Here is a 22,325-nt window from a genome sequence, read left to right on the forward strand (position 1 = left end):
AGAAAAAAACTAAATTCCACCCCACAAAAGGAGACAGTGAGGAAACTTGGCCCTGGGGCTGGGTGAAGGGAAAGGAAAAGTTTTTACAGTCTCCTCTGAAAATTCCCAATCACAAAGTGGTCCTCACGTGGGTCTGGTGCTTGACTACGTATTACCTTGTGGCCAGAAAAGACCCCTAAGTCCAAGCTGAGCATTGAATGTAAAGTGACCCCAAGTCGGTGGTTCCACCAGGCACCTGGCAGAAGAAAATGCAAATCCTTCCTTTCTGGACCGATGAATTTTCAACTCAGACCTCCAAGAAGCCCCACAAAGTTTTAACAACCATGAACCCATGATTTGAAAATTCACAGAACATGGGAGGAAATGAGCCACCGTGAGCAAGAGACAGCAGAAATAATGAACAAAAGAATCACACCTATGAGTACTACAGGTGCTAAAACGATTAGATTTAGTACTACAGTACTAAAACGATCAGATACCGAAAATAAAATAAATGTGTATAATATTTAAAGAAATATATAAGAGTAGTCAAAGCATAAACAAAGAACAGACTCTCAAAAAAGATAAAAACGGGTTGACAGATAACCAACTAAAACTTCTATAAATGGGACTGACATATGGGCTTCTTGAGGCTGTTCTATATACGGTCTGTGTGTAGTATCAGAATGAACCCTAGCATTGGAATCAGAAAACTAAAATGCTGTGTGTCTTGGGCCAATCACTGCCTGTCTCTGGGCATCAGTGTCCTCAACTGCAAATGAAAGCATGGAACTAGATCACCTCCTGAGTCCAACACTGTCAACTGATGTTCTGTGATACAACACTTCAGCTATCGGGCACCTGGTTTTTGAGTTACCCCTGATTATAAGCATCTTATGAGATTTTAAATCCGTACAATAGTCCATTGAGATAGGGGCTCTTATTATAACCATTTCATGTATTAGGAAACTGAAGCAGAGATTAAGTAACTTGCTCAGAGTCCAGAGCTGGTAAGCCAGCTCGGACTCCACCAGCCTGACTGTAGAGCCTGCTCTCTTCCACTATATATCCTTCTACCATGCTTGACTCCTAACACCTGGAATTCCACCTCTAGGATCCCCTGACCTAGAAGTCTCCCACAGCAAGGGGCAGCTCAGTGGCTAGCCCAGGCTGTTAAGAGCAACCAGGATTCCAACTCCAGTGGGTAGCAAGAACATCGTGGAGTTAATTATCAGTAACCAAATATTATTAAGTATATCCTATGAGCAAGGCCTCTGCTCATTTCAGACAAGACGTACATATGACAGAGCAGCCAACGGTGACAGACTGCTAGGGCTTACCTCCTGATCACCCACTTTCAGAAAATGTTTCATTCTGAAAGCACTTCTCTGTGCCTTGGTTTCCTCATGGGTAACATCGGGACGGTAACAGTACCTGATATCCCTGGGTTGTTGCTGTGATTCAGTGAGTTAATACAAGTCAGGTGTGTCATGAGCACGCCGCCGACGGTGGCTCTTGCTTTGTTCTTATTAATTTCAACCCAGCGGGCAGAAGTCGGGCTTGGCCGCAGATGCCCTCGATTCCATTCCAGCCTCCCCCACTTCCCAGCATGTGTGACTTCAAGCCTCTCTGAGGCTCCACCGCCCCGTCTGTGAATCGGAAATAACAATGCTTACCTCACAGGTAGTTGTGAGGCTTAAATGGACTGTGAAATGCCTAGTGCAGTGGTTGACATATAATAGGTTCCCAACGAATGTCTTTTCTCACTCGTGGAGCGTTTTCTGCACACTCGGCTTCTCCACCAGGGTTAGAATCCAAAGAGGCAAAGGATTCTGTGCTAAGAGATGCTGGATGGCTGTTCTTTCCCACCTGGGGAGCTTTCATAAAGAAGTGGGGGGGTGGAAGATAGCTAAGCACATCCATTTCACAGCAGGTGAGCCAAGGCAATATGGTGACAGAGGTTTAGAGCCTCGGAAGAGGGCCTTCAGGCCATGACCTGGGCTGCTTTGGCTAAAGCCACGGAGATGCACAGCTGAAGATGCCACTAGCAACAGGGAGGAAGCCCTACCTTTATGAGGATCTGGTCACTGAACCCGCCTAGGGGAGTGACACTGACTTTCCCATTTGGAAATAAAGCAGGTTTATAAATGGTTCTGCAATCAATCTGTACACCCAGGGCTGTGCAGCCTGAGTGATGGGGGACAGGTAAATAGGGATTACATTAAAGGGGGTGCAGAAGGGCAGGGACATCCGCAGCAGTGGCTGCATCCCTACACGAACCCCGACCCCTGCAGGCCTCGGGGAAGGGCAGAGCTCCACCCTCGGCTTCTACAGCTGCCTGGTTTTCACTTCCCAAAACACTGGCGGAGGCTGTCCAAAAATGGTTCCCTCACAGGGATTCCTCTTTTGAGCAAATAGGGAACTCCTGAGTTTCAAGCTCCATCTTTATCCCCTTTTAGATTTCATCTTAGGTCACCAGATCCTTCCTCCTCCCCCTAAGACCATCTATGTGTTCACTGAGCCCAGACATTGATTAAGCAGATACAGGGTACTGAAAAGAGGCCGGTAGCATGGTAGGGTGGTGGGCATGCCATATGCTTGGAGTGACGATGAAGGTGCAAACTCAGGGAGGGAAAAGGAATCTTGGAGGATAAACAGATGGTCTGGGCAGAAAGAGCCTGAAACCAGCACAAGGGTATGGGTGGCCATGGCAGCACTGCTTGGACCACTGGACCTCACAAGTGGAAGCACGGCGCCTCACCGGGACAAGACTCGGCATCTTCTCTCCAGCTGGAGAACAGCGTGGTGACCCCCAAGGGCGAGTCAAACAGACCTGGGCTTCATACCACACTTCCACCAGGTACTAGGACATATGTGTCCCTGAGCAAGATTCTTCTCTGTGTCTCTGTTTGATTGATGGAAAATGGGAGTCTCTCTATCTCATAGAGCCCAAAACACATAGGTTTTCATAATGAGAATAAAATATGCAATGTGCCCAGCACAGATACTAACCCACAGAACGAGTTCAATCAATGTTCTTTTATCCTGGCTTCACTGCCATAATTGGCACCATCTGTGACAACACATTCTTAGCCTCAGAAGCCTTATTTGCCTTACTCAGTATTTATACAAGAACTAGGATGTTCCAATTAGGATTATTTCTCCAACTTGACCCGAGCAAAATGAATCTGTCCCAAGCCCTCTGACCTCCAGGTTCCCATCGCCAACCAGGATGGATGGTTCTAGCAGGGCCTGACCACTCAGTAGTCTCTGAGTCACTAATAACGCTAGTTAATAGCTAACATCTCAATAATGGCCAAGTCTTCTATGAAAAGTGAACAATACAGAAGTGAGGTTATTGACTATCTGCTGTGTGCAGGGGAGCTGCCATGGTAGACTCCAAAAGGGTGGAACAAAAAAGCATAACTGGTGTTCCTGTTCGACATTTCAAGAGCTAAAAAGTGTACTTGAGGGCTTCCCTGGTGGCGCAGTGGTTGGGAGTCCGCCTGCCGATGCTGGGGACACGGGTTCGTGCCCTGGTCCGGGAAGATCCCACGTGCCGCGGAGCGGCTGGGCCCGTGAGCCATGGCCGCTGAGCCTGCGTGTCCGGAGCCTGTGCTCCGCAACGGGAGACGCCGCAGCAGTGAGAGGCCCGCGTACCGCAAAAAAAAAAAGTGTACTTGAAAGATAGAAACGCATTTTTAAAAGAGCAGGATGTAGCAGTAAACATGCTAGGTCAAAGAAACAGTGCCAAGCCCAGGTGGAGTTGTGGGAAAAGCAATCGTGGGCTTTAGAAGTAGACTGACTTGGCTTTGAATCTGCACTACCTTTACTAGTAAGGTATCCTGGGGAAAGGAGGGGAGGGAATGGATGCCTCAGTTTATTCAGCTGTAAAATGGAGAAAATACCACCTAACTGCTGTGATGATTAGATAACATGGTGAAGGCCTAGCACACAGTGAGTGCTTGATTAGCTGTTAGTTTCTTTCCTCCTCCTTTTCCTCATTTCCCCGTCTCTTCTAGATCACTGACATGACTTTATTTGCTAGTGAATTTGAATGGGTAGTGGATGACTTTTATCTGCCCGTTGATGACTACAGGCCTCTGCACATGTAAATTTTATACGATCAAGTCATCAATTCCTGTGCAAAACCTTTCAGTGGCTTCTCATTTCTTAAACAAGAATAACAGAACATCCCAGCTCCTCTGCCTGGCATCCTAAGCCTGCCAACAGGAGTGCTCAACCTCCCAACACTCTTCCATGCAATGCTTACCCTAGTGGTACCCACCAGGGTGCTGGGTGGATGATTCATTTTGAGCTAATATTTGTATATGGTGTGAGGAAGCGGTCTAACTTCATGTTTTTGTATGTGGATCTCCAGTTGTCCCAGCACCATTTGCTGAAGAGATAAGCACCTCAGTGTCTCTGAGCCTCAATCACCTCATCTCTAAAACAAGCTTGGAAAGACCGCCTTGTAGGGTACTGTGAGCCCTCAACGAGATAGAGAGAAAAAAGTGAGCTATGAGGGGTCCCTGGCACACAGCAGCCAGCCAATGCCTGTAACTGAAGAAACAGACAATGGATTAGGAAGTACTCTGAGACATTGGTCATCCTTACTGCAACGGGACCAGAGCTCTCCTATCCCTAAAGATCTTTCACATTCACAGCCCCATGTGCTTGTCACAAGAATCTGTGCCATCCTGTGGAGAGTGGTTTGCAACCCCCCTTCCCAAGAACCCGATCATCTTTTCTTTTTCCTTTCCCTAATTTTCCTCCCTTAATTTCTACCTTAATTTTTGCATTAAATGCTCTTGGTCTTAATTAACTAATCAATTAAAATTTGGTAGCCCACTCACATCTTTTTTGGCAAGGTGGTGGGAAGGCATGAATGACCGAATGAGTCAAGCAAAGAAAAGGCCCCTCATTTAAAGTCAGAACAGTGAAGCCCCTGAGCTAAAGTGATGTACAGGCCACCCCACACGGAGGTGTCGGCGGCGGGACTGTGTGATGCTCCCTCCAGCTCAGTGCTCTCTATATGCCCCCACTCCCCCTCCCACCCTGGAGAGAGAGTGAGCCTTTTAAATCACATCTCCTTCCTCCACGGTGTTTGCAACACCTCCCAATTTAGTTTTCTCTCTGAATTTCATTAGTGTCCCATTTGCCTCATCTTCCTGATTTCCGAGGCAGGTGTTGAGCGAGAGGCGACTCAGTTGGCAGCGAGGGCTCCTGCCTCCTGACTGAGGGTGAGGGAACCTGCAGAGGAGAAGGACAGGGCCCCTGGGCTGCAATTCCCAGAGTGCTCTGGTCCACTCAGCTCAGGCCAACAAACAGTAACTGGGCCCTACCTGCGTGCCAGGCACCGGGGGCTTACAGATGAGGATCCGTGGTTGCCCGGGCCCATGGGGATGGGGGGGACAGTGCCTGTGTGATGCACTGCAGGGGCGTGGCCCTGCTGGGCAAGCAGAGCACTTGCTACATTCCAGGCACTGTTCCAGGTGTAGGAACCCTGCGGGGAACAGCACAAAGTAACTTCCTGCCTTCATGGAGCTTACATTCCAATGGGGGAAGAACAGAAAACAATTAAATTTATAGAGTAATATACAATGCGTTAGGTGGAGATAAATGCTACCTAGACACACTGAAACCGAAGAGGGGCACAGAAAGACCCAGAGAGTGAGGACTGCCTTCCATTCTCACCTCCTCTATAGCCACTTTTGCTCACGCTGGTGGCCTCCTGCTTCTCCTTGAGCAGCAAACACACTGGTTTGCTGATTCAGCCGCATCAGTGCTTTGCTCCCTTGGATGGTGACCTGGAGATCTACTCACTGCTGTTCCCTCTGCATGAAGAGTTCTCTCCAAGACTGGAAAAAGGCTTCTATGACTTATGCTTTGAGGTGGGAGTGTGTTTATGGTTCAAGGAAGAGCGAAGAGGTCACTGGCATGAGTGAGGAATGGGGTTGGCAGGGAAATGGGGCCGGCTCAGGTGAGTCCTGGTGGGTCAGGGTTAGGCCTGTGGCTTTTCCTCTACATGAGCTGGGGAGCCATTAGCGGGCTTTGAGTCGAAGAGTGATCTGATCTGACTGATGTCTTAACAGACGCCTCTGTGTCAGATCCTGGGAGGGAATGGTGGCAGCAGGTCCCCCTGAGGAGGCCGCTGCAAGAATCCAGGTCTGAGATGCTGGCTTGGGCCAGTGTGGGGACAGAGGAGGTGGTCACATGTGCTGAGGAGGGGAGAAAAGTGATGAGGTCAGTGTAAATGTAGCACAAAGTGCGAGGGGAAGGAAGGGGGGAGATGAGGCCAGAGAGAAAAGGGGGACCATTCCAGACAGAAGAGCCCACCAGTGCCAAGGCTCAAATTCAACCCCATCATGCCAGGCTCAGATCCTACTACCTATGTTTCTTCATTTCTTCTCTCTCTCATTGCAGGTGAGTTCAAGAAGCCTTGCTCTGGACCCAGCTCTCTGGGTGGGGATGAGCGACCCCGTCTCCAGGCTCCAAGAGGCCCCTCTGTCAGAGCTGAGAGCTGCGTTCACATGTAACACCGTGGGATGTTGGGGGAACCAACGAGACAAAGGCCCTGGTTGGGGGGGATTTAGAGGAGGAAGAGGAGACCACATTTCTTGGGTTTAGATGCAGTGGAGGAGGAGATTCAATTTTTAATTTTAACAGTCACGTCCTCCTTACAAGTGAGCATGGATGGGGCTGAAGAGTTTACCTTCAGCCCGATCATCTTCCCTTGCTGAGTGAACCTCAGTTTTCTTATCTTAAAAATGGAATTGTGGGGCTTCCCTGGTGGCGCAGTGGTTGAGAGTCCGCCTGCCGATGCAGGGGACACGGGTTCGTGCCCCGGTCCGGGAAGATCCCACATGCCGCGGAGCGGCTGGGCCCGTGAGCCATGGCCGCTGAGCCTGCGCGTCTGGAGCCTGTGCTCCGCAACGGGAGAGGCCACAACAGTGAGAGGCCCGCGTACCGCAAAAAAAAAAAAAAAAAAAAAAAAACAAAAAAAAAAAACCAAATTGTAAGAACTACCTCTTGGGGTTGCAGCAGTTCGATGAGATGCATCAGTCAAGTACTTGGCACAGTGCGTCAATAAATGTGACCCTAGTTTACCTGTCCCTCTCTACGAAAGGCAAAAATCTTAATAGGTGTCCTCAGAGAACCATTATGTCTCCACTGCCAAGAATTTATCCAAGTTTGTAGTTATAAACATTCATCAGGCTGAGAGCAGAGGCTTCCTTCGTCTTTGTTTTTGTTTCCTGTTATATCCTGAGAGTCTAGCATGGTGCTGGGCCTTTTTGTCAATATTCAATATGTCTCTGCTGAATGCTAAATAAATGACTGAATCAGAGGTTATGAATGATCTAGGCTCTGGTGCTTTTTAGCTGGGAGACCTCAGACAAGATAATTAATGTCTCTGAGTCAAAAAAAATAAATTACTGATAATCCCTTTAGAATGTGTTAATATTATTAGGTCCGAATATGAGTTATTTGGTAGGTACACCAGATTGAAACAACTCAATGAAATGTACAAAAAAAAAAAAAATTCTCTGAGTCTCAGTTATCTTACCTGTAAAATGGAAATCATAATATCTACTATGGCAGAAGCAGTTACTGCGCATCAAATATCGACATTTCCCAGAGGCCTAGAAGTCAGGCAGGACCACGTGACTAGTTTTGGCCCACCGGCTGCGTGTCACTTCTGGGCCAAAGCATTTCAGAGCCAGTGCCTAACCTTCTGACTACCTCTTCCCCTGCTGCGGAGACCAAGGTGGCCACTTGTTCCCGGGGCTACACCTAAAATACGGCAGAGCTTTCATCAGGCTGGCCTCTGAGTCACCAGGTAGAGCAGAGCCCTCCACCTCCCCGGGTTAGAGCAAGAAATAAACCACTGTGTTAAGCCACTGAGATTCTGGAGTTCATTTATTACTGCAGCATTAACTGAGCCAAGACAGACTCAGACTTCTACCCTACAAGATTGCCCCGAAGATAAAAAGTGCTTGGTTCTTAGTAGGTTTTCAATACAGGGCTCACTCCCTGGGTCCTGGCTCCTTCCTCGGCTTCTGTAGCCTTCCTCATGACCCAGACTCTATGTATGATTCTCCCTTTCAAGCTACAGAAGAAACATGGCAGACAGAACAGAGAGAACATTCTCTCTGCCGTGTTTCTTCTCTAGCTTGAAACATCCTTCTACTTCCCCCCAACCCCCCAAGTGTGTTCTGTTTTTGTCATTGCACAGCAGTATAAGAAAAGCCTCTGGAGAACCATTCTGGACAGCTGGACCTGGCCCCCGGACTGCCTGTCCTCTGGGCAGCCGCCCACTCACCTGCTCCTACCTCATTCCCAGCTATGCCTCTGATCCCACTCCAACTCAGTTTGAAATGTAACCACCAAACTCTGGACGCCGCCCTTGGTGACCTGGGCCCCAGAATGACTCTCATGGCCACTGCGGCCTCTGTGGGCCCGGGACCTGCACGGTGCTTCCTGGCTGCCAGCTCCCCCATCACATCCTCACTGGATGGCTGGCCCTTGCCTGTTCTGTCCGCCCACCAATGCTGGCTGCTGGCTTTGGCTTCCAGCAGCCACCAGTCCTGCTACTGCATCCGCTTCCCAAGAAAGCCACCTCCACCCCGGCCTGACCCTCTCCACTCCCCATGTGGCTTAGTGGCAAAAGCCTTCAAACAGAAAGTATGCCTCTTTTCAGATTCCAAGATGACATTTCTCATCAAGACCGCAGGTTTGCAGTCGATGATGCAGAAGATCACAGCAGACAAGGGGACTGACCTGGCTCCATGTCAGCATGTTCTGAAGAGTCAGCAGTGTCCGTGGGCCCTGCAGCCCTCTCTCCGGGGCCATCGGATCCTGGAGGATGAGGCGGGATCCCTTCTGTTAAAGCAGAGGACACAGACCCAAGTGAGCGAGGTGGCAAGGTGTCCCTGACCCGGTCTCACAGATCTGTCCCTGGCAGTCAGGGCAAATGCACACCAGTAGGGAGAGGGGGCTTGTTACTGGTCCCATAGCCATGAAGAGAAGCAAGTGGGGTCCCAGACGCCCTGGGAATCCCACACAAACGTACTCTCTGCAACCTTCGTTTCTTCTCCCATCTCCTCTGGTCTTGTCTGACAGCCATTGTTGACATCTTTCCTCAAGCTGACCAAACCCCTCAAGGGCAGGGACTGCAGATCGGTCCTCTGTACAACCCAGGCAGCTTGGAGCGAAGTAGAGTGTTTCGCAAAGGACTGCCTGTACGCTGTGACGGGGGTGGGGAGCGTGTGGAACATGTGGCCGAGACACTGGCCCCTGCAAGAGTTCTACCATTGATTCACTGGGCAAATAAATACATCACTGAACCTTTTGAACCTTAGTGTCCTGCCCTATAGGATGGGCCCATCTTCCCTGTGATATACCGCATGGGAGTATTGGGAGTCACGCAGGCAGAATTCCTTACACACAAGAGCCTGGCCCTGGCCCACTTGCTTATCACTCTGCAAACCTCTAGTAAATCACTTCCCCTCCTTGAGCCTCTGTCTGAAAGAGAAAAATTCTGAACTAGGCTACTAGTCAGGTCCTTTCTGCCCCTAGAATTCTGTGACAATGTTGATTCATCTCTGCACCTCCAGTGCCCAAGGAGATATCTGTACACAATAAAGGTTTGTGAAATGAATAAAAGAATGCCTATCTCACTCAAAAGAAGAGTGTGGAGAGGCTGAAAGGTTGTAAGCCATTTGCCTTAGGTCATTGCAAAAGGAGGAGCTGGGATTTGATCACAGGTCCTCATATACTTAGGTCATTGCAAGAGGAGGAGCTTTTTATATAAAAGACACTCTAGGCTAAAGGACAATGCATGAAGGATACATTTAGGCATCTGAGGCAAAAAGTCATTGTTGGAGAAATTCCCTGAATACCTATTTGCCAAATATACCTAGGAGCCTAGCTAAGAAGACATTATTGTCTATCATAAGGTGAGGAATGACTGGTAATCATCATTAAAGACAAAATTCTCCTAGCTGTGAGATTTTGCTAGTTTCATCTGCATTTCCTGTTTCTTTATTGTAAATTCTCATTATTCTAAACACAGAGTGACTATATTAGGTGGGAACATTCGCCAGCCTCTGCCCAGGTGCAGAGTACCCCTTCCCTCGGGGGCTAGGCTCCCGAACACCCCCCAGGTAGAAGATCTGATGGGCCGAAAGAGAATCAACAAGACAAAGTTTAGAGGTAAACCTAGAAAAGTCCTGATAAATCATGCTATATTCACTAAAATAAACAACTGGCAGTACACTCCATAGGAGATGACTACCATTTTATTGAGCAGTAATAGTTATTGTGCCTTAATTTCTATTTACTACGCCTTGTTCATGATCAGTTTACTCTCCAAAATTTCAGAGAGGAGCAGGAAATTGTTTTACTGTAACAACGGACATGGTAAGAGGCCCTTTCTCTTGTGTAAGGGCCTCTCCCCATATGCCCAGAGCCTTGAGAATTTTAGGACTCAAAGCTGTTGGCTTTGCCCCCAAGGGTCCTGCTGGGGTCCTAGTCCTATCCTGTGACTTGGATGAAACACTCAGGGTCTTTCTCAAACCTCTCTCCTTTGTGCAGGTCACACAATTCCACTCTGCCTCCATAGCTTCAGGCCAAAGCTTGTGCTTTGGGCCGTCATCTGTGTCTCATTTGATCCAAGCCACCCCCCCCCCGGCCCTTTAAGAAGCTGCAGAACTGCAGTTCTACCCCTCTTCCACCATCTTTGCCACGCTTCCAGGGAAAGCCTCAACTCCTTTTCTTCTATTTACTTTTATTTTCAAGGTGTATCCCTGAATTCCCTCTTTTTCAAGGTACAGTCATCACGTGGCACATGCAGGAGGACTGGTTCCAGGACCCCCTCATGGACACCAAAATCCATGGATGCTCAAGTCCCTTATATAAAACGGTGCAGTATTTGTATAAAACCTAGACACACCCTCCCAATATACGTTAAATGACCTCTAGATTACCTATGATACCTGATACAATGTAAATGATATGGAAGTAGTTGTAAATACAATGTAACTGCTACGTAAGCGGTTGCCAGTGGGGCAAATTCCAGTTTGGTTTTTGGAACTTTCTAGAAATTTTCCCCCCGAGTATTTTTGATCCGTGGTTGGTCGAATCCACAGATGTGGAACCCAATGGATATAAACAGCCGGCTGTACCTCCAATAAGCACCACATGACTGTTAATGAAACCCAAACTGTTAATGGAACCAAAATGCCCATGGGTTGGTCAAAGGTTTTAGAAGTATTATACTTATGCCCTAGCACTTTATGAAGGGAAATCCAGTTAGGTCGGAATGAGGGTGTATCCATTCCTTTCCTTGTTCACTCACTCATTCATCTCTATGTTGAGTGTTAGGTGTGATTCAGGACACACCGATGACTCAGAAGCAAACCACGCCCTCGGGAAACTCACAGGATGACAAGGAAAATATGACAACATGGCCACAGGTAATGGAAATACTTGGCAGTTTTGTAAGTGGATACAGAAAAAACAGTGAGAGGAGGGAGGAATGGAGAGGTCACCCTGGCTGACAAATCAGGGAGCAAACGGGAGTCACAGCATACCGTTTAAGCCCAGCCTTGCACCAGAGATAGTGTCAGGTGGGGTGGCATGGGCACAGGGCAGGGCACTCGTGTGAGGAAGGAAGTCACAGGAGGAGAAAGCGTGACAAAGAATGAGTGCGGGGCTTCCCTGGTGGTGCAGTGGTTGAGAGTCCGCCTGCCGATGCAGGGGACACGGGTTAGTGTCCCGGTCCGGGAAGATCCCACATGCCGTGGAGCGGCTGGGCCCGTGAGCCACGGCTGCTGAGCCTGTGCGTCCGGAGCCTGTGCTCCGCAACGGGAAAGGCCACAACAGTGAGAGGTCCGCGTACCGCAAAAAAAAAAAAAAAAAGAATGAGTGCGGGCTGTGTGGAGGGAAGCAGAGGATATCACACCTGACAGGGGACGTGGACCCCAATGAGCAGGGCCCTGCAAGCCAAGGCAGAGAAAGTAGCCATTATTCAATGAGTGATAGAGAGCCACCGAAGGCTTTGGAGCAGAGATGGGATGTAATTGGAGATGTGCTGTAGGAAGATGGATCTGGCAAGCTTGCACAGTTTGAATTGGAAGGGGAGGGAGCTAATTGTGTGCCAGGCACTGGGCAGAGTGTTCGGTGCTGGTACATATTTGATCTCAGTTAACCTTCTAAACAACCGTAGGAAGCAAGCCTATTCCTTCCAGACGAGAAAATGAGGCTTTGGGGAATTTCAGCAGCTTGCCCCTAATCCCCCAGCTAGGAAGTGGTGGAGACGACATCTGGATCCTGTGTTTTCCCTTTCCAGGTGAGCCTTAAAGCATGCTGTGACCCTGCACAGACACGTACACCGGACCCCCCAGTACACCTTCTGCTCCCAACATGCCTCCCACCCGCCCTAGGATGGGGGGAAGCAGGATATTTCCTGGGCTGCCTTTTGAGAGACTCAGATGAAATTAAGTGCCAAGGGCCTTTGCTCCTGCTAGCTTTCCCCAAAGTGACCCCAAATCAAGCAAAAAAGACAATACCTTGACTTAGGTCCGAAACAACATGGACTACAGTCTCTTGCAGAGAATTTCAAAGGTAGCGGGAGACCACCCTCCTCTCTTATAAGGCATGCTTGCTTCTGTCTTTCCCTTCTCAGTTAAGCTTCACAGGAGCAGTGGACCCAGGAGCCCAGGGGAACATATTTGAATACCCAAGACTCTGCTGGGCCATGGAGGATGTCAATGAAGAACTCAGCATCTATGGGCTGACTTCACTGTTTGGGAGAACTGCCCAGAGGACTCGATGTACTCCACCTGCAGCCTGGAGAGGATGATTATGAATCCCTCCCATCAAGATGCCTGCTGCTAAAACTTGTTTTTTTTCAAGGGAAAAAAAAAGATTTCCTCATTCTAAGTACGGGACATGGTGATGGCTGTACCGTACACCTGACAATCGAGGGTGCAGGCTTTCTTCGAGGAAGCCTGGCACAGTGGCATGAGCAGCGACTTTGGAAGCAAATAGGGTGGGTCTTAATCACACCCCACTGGGTTACCAGCTATGTGGTTTGGGGCAAGCCATTTAGCTCCTTAAATTTCCTCATTATTAAATGGGAATGATCATAAGGGATTAGAGAGACTAAGCGCCAGGCACTTGGTACATACATAAGAATGTGTAATAATTTCTTCTTGTCTTTATGTGCAACATTCTGGCTTCACCCTCCCAGTGAGGTTGCTCTCCTCCTCACAAAGTTACCAACTGAAGAAATGGATATTTGGAGAAAAAAATGCTGCAGCTATAGCAGGTTGTTCATACCCTTGACCTAGCGCTTATTACCAGTGTCTTAGAATTATGTGTCAACACGTCCTTCTCCTCCACCAGACTGGGACCTCCTTGAAGACGCTGACCACAGTGGCTTCAATTCCCGGCACACAGCTGTCCCGTTCTACCTTAGTTCCGTTAGATTGAGATCCAAGCAAACCACACCGTCTGCAGTTCTTCTGGGATTTTATTTTCCCAGCCTGGTTTGAAGAGTGACTTCTAAGCAACGCCTTCAAGAGCAAATCCAATCCTCTGAAAACCATCTCCTTAGCATGGAATCATCAGCATGGAATGCTTCACCTTGTTACTCTGCTAAGACCTTTGGTTCCTAATCCAAGCCAATTACATGAGCCAACATATTCAATAACATCTTAATAATGCCAAACCTCCCGGGTCTCTGGACAGAATCGGATGAGGTTGAGAGAGCTGGGGTCTAACAAGATACCAGAACGGTGTATGGCAGACGGGAAGGAGATGAAGCATTAAAACTAGATTCAAACCCTGGCTTGTACAGTTGGGACAGCCCTGTGTAGTGCCTGCAATGGGGATACATGCTCAGCAAAGGTTCATTCCCTTCTCTTCCTCTGACTCCAAAGAAAAGCAAAGCCATGAAACTTGTTTCAAGCAAACGGGGAGAGAAGAGAAGATTCGCCACATTCCTGAGTCCACTTAGAAAACTGATTTTTTTTTTAAGCTTTTCTCCCTGAGGACTGAAGGAAGCAGGTTATTTCATTTTAATTATGGTTGCTCCAGCTGCCGCTTGTGAATCGCCAGACCAATTTTCAGATTAAAAAGAAAAATACATATACACACCCCCAGAGACAAACTCATCGACAGCATCTACTACGTTCGCAGAAGGACACCTCCTTCAGAGAGCACATCCAGGGGGCGGAGAAATTTGGACTGTCCTGCTGGAGACACTCAGGTCCAGGCAGGAATCCCCGGACGTGCTCACCACCTGCCTCCCCTCCCACATCGCCTCCTCTCGGGCCCCAGCGTCCAAGCCCAGCTGGTGAGCCACACAGCAGCATAATGGAATGTTTCATGTCGAGCAGCTGTGCACTTTTAATGCACACAGGGGGAAATAAAGGCAGCAGATGGTTTTATGTAATCTTCCTGTGAATTTTTCGCTGGGTATCCTCATTCACGAAGGCCTGAGAGAGTTTTTTTTACAGGACCTCCATGGGTCCAGTGAGCCAGCCCCAGACTTGGGGGCCGGTGAGGATGGGTCTCTCATGCAGGGAAGGTGGGTGGAGCTCATTTGCCATTTTCTGGTCCATAGGCTGTATCCAGGTTTCCACTCAGTATTCTCCTATGTGGTTCTCCCCCTGTGGCCTCCCCAGCAGCTCTCAATGTTAGCCACGGCAGACGATGGCTCATGAATCCTTCACAGGTGAGCTGCCCAAATCCGCACCACATGCGGATTTTTCTTGCAAAGGATTGAGGCGGGTCCATGCTATTGCAGGGACCTTTGTCAGGGAGAAGATTGGGTGGAGCAGATGGGGGCATCAGCGTTCAGCTGCCTGAGGGTAAGACAAGAGAGACTGGGCTCTCGCCAGACAAGATCATCTGCTTACGGCGATGCATACGAACTCTGCCTATAAGACGTGGTGTAGAAGCAAGCACAGGGTGGGGGCAAACAGTTCTCAGGCACTACAAAGCAACCTGCTGATGTCTGTGGAAGCAGTGGAGAGTTTTCTCAGTGTTCTGAATCTTGCTTTTACTGCACCAATGTTCACCTTTAAGCCCTTCAAGCACACCATCAAAAATTCTGCGATTTGGGCTTCCCTGGTGGCTCAGTGGTTGAGAGTCCGCCTGCCGATGCAGGGGACGCGGGTTCGTGCCCTGGTCCGGAAGATCCCACATGCCACGGAGCGGCTGGGCCCGTGAGCCATGGCCGCTGAGCCTGCGCATCCGGAGCCTGTGCTCTGTAACGGGAGAGGCCACAACAGTGAGAGGCCCACATACCGCAAAAAAAAAAAAAAAAGAGAGAGAATGAAACCCTTTGTTGTTATAAGCCACTATGATTTGGGGGTGATGTGTACCCAGCATTAACAAGCTGATCTGACAGATTCATGGGTTCTATGAGAATTGTCGTATTCTTTTTTTTTAATTGAAGAATAGTTGCCTTACAATATTGTGTTAGTTTCAGGTGTAGAGCAAAGTGATTCCGTTATATAAATTCACTTTTTTCCGATTCTTTTACATTATAGTTTATTATAAGATATTGAATATAGTTCCCTGTGATATACAGTAAATTCTTGTTTACCTATTTTAAATATGGTAGTGTGCATCTGTTAATCCCAAACTCCCAATGTATCCCTCCCTCCACTTCCCCTTTGGTAACCATAAGTTTGTTTTCTATGTCTGTGAGTCTGTTTCTGTTTCGTAAATAAGTTCATTTGTGCTGTTTTTTTAGATGGAATTGTCATATTCTTGAAGGACCCTGCCTCCCTGGCCATCATTGATTGGTTCAAGGCTGGGTGCCTTAGTAAAGCCAGATTAATCACAGTTCTCGGTGAGAGCAGAAACTGGTCAAAGCTGGACCAGTTAGAATTCTTCCCTGGGATTTCTGAAAACAGGAAGTGACGAAGAATGTAGTCTCTAGTAGTGATGATTGTAAGATATGAAAATTTGCTAGCTATTGGTGGCCATGTGAGTGTTACGGGTTGAATTATGTCCTCCAAAAAAGGTTATGTTGGCATCCTAGCCCCCATGCCTGAGAATGGGACCTTACTTGGAGATAGGTTCTTTGCAGAGGTAATCAAGTTAAAATGAGGTTACTGGGGTGAGCCCTCATCCAATATGGCTTGTGTCCTTATAAAAACGGGAAAATTTGGACACAGAGAAGATCAGAGTTATGCTGCCACAAGCCAAGGAACTGCCAGAAGCCATGAGAGAGGCCTGGGGTAGACCCTTCCCTTCAGAGGGAACACGGTCCTTCTCACACCTTGATCTTGGACTTCTAGCCTCCAGAACGGTGAGACAAGGCATTTCTGTTGTTTAAGCCTCTCAGTTGTGGTGCTTTGTTATGGCAGCCCTGCAAACTAACACGGAAAAAATAGGGAGAGCTGGTTTGCAGGGAGAGAAAGAAGCTCACAAGTATAAGAGAAGTGACCAGAGCAGCAAAAAGAAACAGAACAAATCTTAACAGAATTAGAAGTGTGAACCCAATTCCACTGCACCGCTGCATTTTCTCTGGCTGCAAGGTTCAACTCCTTGGATTTGACGAGGCAGTAGTAAAAGTCCCTCTGTTTTGAGTAAGTTAATTCTGGGGTTTCTGTCGCTTTGAATCAAGAGCCCTAAGCAGCACTGTTATTAATATTTAATCATTATCATTAATGTTAAGAAAAGAAAAGAAATGGAGGTGGCTCCAAGCGGTGCTGAACTGACCAGAATGGTGATGGATGGACAAGCAAGCTCACTGCTTCCAAATGCTGTCCAAACATGTCCCAGGAAGAGACAGGGTTCCCTCCTATCTGGGTACGGCAGCTGTCATATATTCACACAGATTAATCTGCTTGCTGTTTTCTTTAATCCAGCAACAGCCAGAATAAAATCTGAAAAGGATTTTCTTCTGCACAGTTATGCCTTTCTTCCCAATCCAAACACAACTGCGTGCCTGGCCCCTTGAAATGCTCCAAAACAAAACAAGTCCAGCCCAAATCCCTCATCTCTTTTCATGTTGTTTTCTTGGCTGCACAAACTTAGGGGCCTTTGTTTCTTCTGCTCTGCCCTTGGACGCTTCCTGTCCACATTCCCCTCTGTGTGACCTCCTACGTCAGCAGCAAGGGCTCCAAGCTAGCAGGAGAGAGGCAGTCAGAGGGAAGGCAGCTTGGAAAGTATTCACCATCCTGGACAAGAGCTGAGGTCCCCTGAAGCAACTCACCAGCCCTCTGGAATAACCAGTGCACACGGGCCCTCCAGGGCAGAATGTGGCTGCATAGCGGGGTCTGGTTTATGAGTCTGCTCTTGTAGAATAGAAGATAATTGTTCAAGCTGTCCTTGAGCCTCTGCGGCTGCAACCGTTGTAAGAATAAGCGGAATCATTCTACCTTGACCATCCCACAAAAGAAGAGAGAAACGGCTCTCTTCCAAAGGACTAGGGACAGCAATTATCCACATGAGCAAGATTTGATGACTGCAGAGATTACAGAGCTCACTGCCCTGCCCCAAAGTAAAGGAGGATCCTGGTTTTTTTCCACATCTGTTCAATCCAGGAGAACAAACAAGAATATGATGCCTGTATCAAGCTGCCAGCTGTCTTGATGAGAGAAATTGGAAAAAAAAAAAAGCAGTTTTCTGGGAGGGGTGAGGGACAACTCAGCCTTGAACAAAGAGGGTGGGGAGGGTGAGAGGACTGAATGGATGCTGTGCCCTTCGTTTGTTTGCTCTCAGGCCCCTTCCCCACACTTGCTCCTCTGCTCTATCTCATGGGGAACAGCAATGCTCAGAATCTTTGCTCACTGGCTTATGGACAGGTGGGCTTATGAATGGAGGACCCTGGCAGCAGATTGGAGGTAAGAAGAAGAGAGAAGCGAGGGTATCTCTCCTTCTCTTGCTTGTTTTAGACAGCATCCCTGGCAGTGGCCACATAACATCTGTTGCTTCAGGTCCTGACCCTGTAAAATGGTTCTGTCTCCTGCTGGATTGTCCCAGCTTTGGGGCTCTAGAAACATCACCTGCTCTCATTGTACCTCCAGGTCTAGGGGTGATAGTGGTTCCCTGTTGTTGTTGATCTCTGGGATGACTCAACTTGTACCATTTAGCTTCTTAGCCATTTAATTAACTGTGCGGCCAATTCCCTCTATTAAATTCCCTCTGTTGAAAGACCTATGGTGGCTTCCATTTCCCTGCCTAGACTCTGATGGATAGAGGTGCTGAGAAAGAATCTGCAGGTGGAAGTGCCACTCTGCAGCCTCGAGGACAATGAATGCATGAAGCCTCCCAGTGCTTGGGCTGGGATGGGGAGCCACTGCAAAACTGACCACTGCAGTCAAGCCCAGGAAGGTATAAGTGATCGGTGAAGCACCTGTCAGGCACTGGAAGGTTGGAAAGGCATCCCTGGAAGGAGGACAAAGCCAGGTCTCTGCTTTTTTTTTCCCCCCATGAATTTAGCTAGCTTGAATGTGACTTCTTGTGTCAGTCAGTAAACTAATGTGGGAAAGGCCAATTACTGATGCAAGGGATGCCAAGGAGCTTGGTTGTGAAGCTTCAGGATCCTTTGGCAGGTTAGGGTGTACTGGGTCTCTGTAGGGAAACCAGGAGTTTAGTGAAACTGAGACAGATCCAGAAAGACATCTCTTAGCAGATTCAGTGAGATGTTTGAGACTTAACGTGATGTGGCTGGATCTTGTCTCTGTTGACACCTACGACTGTTAAGGGTTATTACTGGTCTTTCCAAATTCAGACAGGTGGGAGAAGCCATGCTTTCTTGAGAGAGGATGGGGACAGGAATAAAATAGGAGAACATTTTTGGGACTGCTGAGAGAACATTCTTGGTTACTAAAGAAGAATTTAGATGTGAAAAAGTATACATACACAGACAGACACAGGCTGGGACAGAGGAGGCAATGGAGAAAAGAGTGCACCAGAAATTGAGGGAGAATGGCTTTGCAAGCTCTCCTTGTGAGCTAGCCCCTTGGTGGCAGGCAAGTTTCCTAGCAAAGGTCAGCTTCTTACAGTCAGAACGGGGGCTCTGAACCCTGATGCATTTGCTTTCTGCTTCTGCTCAGGCCCTTTGTCACAGGTGGCCTTTCAGTGACTGATCCAATTGTCCCAGACCAATGTCCCGCACAGGAACTGAAAGGACCACCAGGTGTGGAAGAGCAGGGCTGTTAACGAACTGCCACATGCCTCACCTCCCTGGAAACCTCTATTGGTCCCAGAGGGAAAACCAGTGCTGGGACTTCAGCAAAGATGTGGTCTTGACCTCAGCATCCCCACCCACGCTGACACACGTGCTTGTTTCTATGTTCATGAAGCTGGAAACATTTGTGGGGGGAGAAACTGAATTGGAAAAGAACCAGTCCTTCCAGAGATGAGGAAACCCAAGTAAATTGGGGGGTTACAAAGGTTTCCCCACTTTAATTTTTTCCATGTTATCACGTCTATTATGTTTTTTAATAAAACATATTGTAGAAGAGTTTTAGATTACAGAAAAATTGCAAACATAGTACAGAGAGTTCCCATATACCCTGCTTCTATTTTCCCCTGGATTAACATCTTACAGTATGGTTCTTTTGTCACAATTAATGAACCAATATTAATGTTATTATTAACTGAAGTCTATAGTTTATTTGAATTTCCTTAGTGTTTCCCTAGTGTCGTTTTTGTTTCAGGATCCCACGCAGAACAACACATGCCATTCAGTCATCACAGGTTCTCAGGCTCCTCTTGGCTATGACGGTTTCTCGGATTTTCCTTGTTTTTGATGACCTTGACACTTTGGGGGAATACTGGAAGAGTATTTTGTAGGATGCCCCACTACTGGAATTTGTCTAATAAGACTCAGGTTATGGGCCATTGGGAGGAAATGTGCCTTGTTTTTAACTCTTTCTTTGTTATAAAGGCCATGGCTCTAGCCCAGCTGGGGCCACTGGTCACTAGCTCAGGAAGGCAGCTGTGGTCGATGTGCCCTGGAGTCACCACAGCATCTACGGAGTCACACTGTACACCACAAAGTCCTCACAATGTGGCCACAACCGACCTCTCCAGCATCAAGTGCTGCGTTTTCCTTTCCTTTTTCTCTTGCCGTATCAGACCTGCTTGCAATTTCCCAAACACACCCATACCTTCAGATCTTTATGCCTATGCAGTTGCTGTTTCCTCTGCCAAAAATGCATCCCTCCCCTTGGCTACCTGGAAACCCTCCCTTGGAAGACAAGACCTAGCACAAAAAAAAAAGCATCCTCTTTGGAGTCTTCTCTGATCCCAAACAGAATTACTGGCCTTCTTCTCTGTGCTTCTTTGTACATTTCTGTGCGTTCCTGATCACCCTGCCTAGAACTGTGACACCCTCCGACACTCCCAGCCCCTTCCCTATTTCTTTCCATAGTACTCTTCAGCATCTGACGTGCTCTATGTTTAACTTATTTATTGTTTGTCTCCCCTGCCAGAATATAAGCCTCTTGATGTTTGGGTAGGTCTCTGTCTCTTCACGTGACGATGAGCTTCCAGGGGAATGACCAGATCCTATTTAACAAGAGAAGCCTTGTGTTGAAGCCATGTCCTGCAGATCGTTTCAGGACACCCCGATTATCATTAACTGCTGTCCCTTCTTTCAGGACGTCCCCCACACTCTCTGGAGTACCATCTCCTTGTGGCTGGAAGGGACAGGCAGCGTATTATTATGCAAGATCTTCTCCAGAAGTTTATAATCTAAGAGCTCTAAGCAGGGGTGAGGCCGTTCTCTTTCTAGAGCTGGATTTCTGGCCTGGAACAATGCCCCTGCTCCATTACTGGACGGTTGGGACCATCCCCAGGAGCTAACTTGGCCCTGACACCTAAGGAGAGGAGACCAGTCTCTGCCAGTAACTAGCATGAGGACACGGACAAACCTCCCTGAGCCCCAGTTCCCTCAGCAGATAATGGAAATAACATCATTACTCACACTACTGCTAGAGGGCTGTTGTGAGCGATTGAAAAATGGGTGGCAAAGCACTTTACAATCTGTCAAACCCAATCTAAAGCACTTTTGCTGACATCACCAACAACTAGCCCAGGGGTCAAGTTTTCCGAGACCATGACACTGCAGGAGCCCTTGGGCCCTCCATAACCCATAATGCAGTCAGGCAGCACGTGGGGGGGATGGGCATTACCAGGTTAAACTTTATAAACCAGTCGCTGGGCCTTTTGACTTAGATCAAAATCAAGTGTTTACTATAAAACATACACATAAGCCAATCATATGTTTATGGTACAAAAGATGTGTCCTCTGGCTGCTTATCAAAGGGTCTTGGGCTTAGTCTGCCTCTGATGTTCCTTTCAACCCACTGGACCCACTGGGAAAGAGGTATGTGCTGGGGAAGAGGTATGTGCTGCCTGGGAAAACCTGCTTCCAAACCTTGGCTGGGGTTTTAGCACACTGATTATACAAGTTAACGTAAGCGGAAATTAATTTTACTTTACAATTCTACACAACGAAAAGGAAAGAAAATAAAGTGAAAAAGACATCAAGCAGGAAAAATATCTGTAGCATAGAAGAGGGTTAATGTCCATTCAAAAAAGATCTGGTGCAAATTGATGTGGGAACAAATTTAAGGACACCAATAAATAAATTGGGAGCAGACATGGGCATGTTACCCATTAAGTATATTAAGCAAATACACACATGGAAAAAATGTTCAGTTACGCTAGTAACCAAAGAAATACAAATTAGAACAAAAAATAAAATGCCATTATACCTAAATTAGTAACCTTTTTTTTCCTCATAATGCTTTGGAGCCAGTTAGTTAAGTGTACTTATTTAGCACCTACTGTATACCAGCCACAATCCACTTTCTAGTTGTGTGACCTGGGGCAAGTTATTTAACATCTCTGAGCTTCCCATCTCCTTATCTGTAAAATAAGGATAATGATACCTCTCCCTAGGGCAGTTGTGACAATTACAAAGTTTATTCACATATGCTAACACTTGTGATTCACCCAGCACTGAAACTGGCAGGCAGGGGGCATTAGTCCTGAGCTTTAAGTGTGGAAACCCACACTCAGAGGGGTGAAGTTACTCGCCCCAAGTCATATAGCCAAAGGGTCCAACCCAGTTCTTCCTGCTTCCTGCATAAGCAGGAATGTGTAAGGGACTCTGAAGAGAGGCTGGTGAGTCGACCACTTCGGGTGGCTCAGAGGCTGGGGGGAGGTTAGGAGAGAGGGCCAGGTGGGGCCGGACTGTACGGGGGTGGGGGTGGAATGCAGGGGGTGGTCCACTCCCTAAGCCCTTCCTCTTAACTTGTTCCTAAACTGAAGGTGTGCTTGTGGACCCCATCTGCGTTCAGCAA

This window comes from Delphinapterus leucas, chromosome 7, assembly GCF_059928025.1.
Source record: "Delphinapterus leucas isolate spDelLeu-1000000601 "Yukka" chromosome 7, BTC_Dleu_Yukka2, whole genome shotgun sequence".
Lineage (NCBI taxonomy): Eukaryota > Metazoa > Chordata > Mammalia > Artiodactyla > Monodontidae > Delphinapterus > Delphinapterus leucas.